This window comes from Aptenodytes forsteri, unplaced genomic scaffold (assembly GCF_000699145.1).
Source record: "Aptenodytes forsteri isolate BGI_AS27 unplaced genomic scaffold, ASM69914v1 Scaffold93, whole genome shotgun sequence".
NCBI classification, from domain to species: Eukaryota; Metazoa; Chordata; class Aves; order Sphenisciformes; family Spheniscidae; genus Aptenodytes; species Aptenodytes forsteri.
Window position 1 is genome coordinate 7,988,280 of NW_008794665.1, and position 1,056 is coordinate 7,989,335.

The following is a 1,056-nucleotide window of genomic DNA, read 5'->3' on the forward strand; positions in this document are numbered from 1 at the left end:
CCTTTTCCTTTTCCTTTTCCTTTTCCTTTTCCTTTCCTCCTCTCCTCTCCTCTCCTCCCCTCCCCTCCCCTCTCCTTTTCCTCAGGGATCTACCAGAGGCTATTAAACTTGAAAGTCAGAAAACACGACCCAGCTCAGGAAGCTTGTAAGATGCCGACTACTGAATGTGGGGAGGGTGTATTAAGGGAAAGGTCAACTAGCCGCGTCCTGCTTCCCCTATACTTTTCCTAGGGACCTATGGCTTGGAAACGGGATTTGGGGTCAGGTGGACCTTTGACCTGACCAGAAGAGAAAGTTTTATGTCCTCATACTCCTGCATGAGCACCTGCCCTGGAGCACGTGAGAGAGAGTACGCGCCTTGGTAAACAGGGAAGAGGATTTTCTGTCCAAGACCCCCGGTGCAGCTGCCGGCGCAGCGAGGAGGTGTTAGGCAAATGTCGGTATTGCGCTGCTCTCCACAGAGCCCAGTTTCGGGATCAGCCTGTCAGACTGGTGCAGTGCCCGGGAAGGCAGGTGTCGGCCGGATGGTAGCGGGGGCGTCTCGAGCGGAAGGGCGCACAGCCAGGGTAGCACTTTGGTGCTCGAGGCAAGGTATTCTTGAACAACTGGAACACTGCGAAAGGAAGGAAGGTGCAAACCTCTCCCCGCTGAGGCTGGCAGGACAAGGGGCGCAGTCTTCGAGGGGACCAGCCTTTTGCCCGCCTAAGTTTTGCGTTAAGGGCACACTGTTTCCAGCTGTGTTCTCTGCCGGTTTGGTGTGGAAAAGCGTGTATGAGTGATTTGTAATTCAGAGCTTAGAACAGCAGACTGAGAAATGGCTTATGGGCCTACAACTATGTAACTACCACAACAAAGAACAAAATGTCCTTTCTGAGGAAAGAAGCTGGTGTTCTAGAAAAACAGCTTTTCAGTAAAGCAAACAAAAAATTAAAAAAGGGGGGGGGGAAGGGGAGGGAGCATGTGCATAGGATCCCTTGGAAAAGTGAAGCATCTGCAGCAGAGAGGATTTTGTCGCGCTTTACCACCCGCGTCCCCCCCCGCTCCAGCGCCTCCATC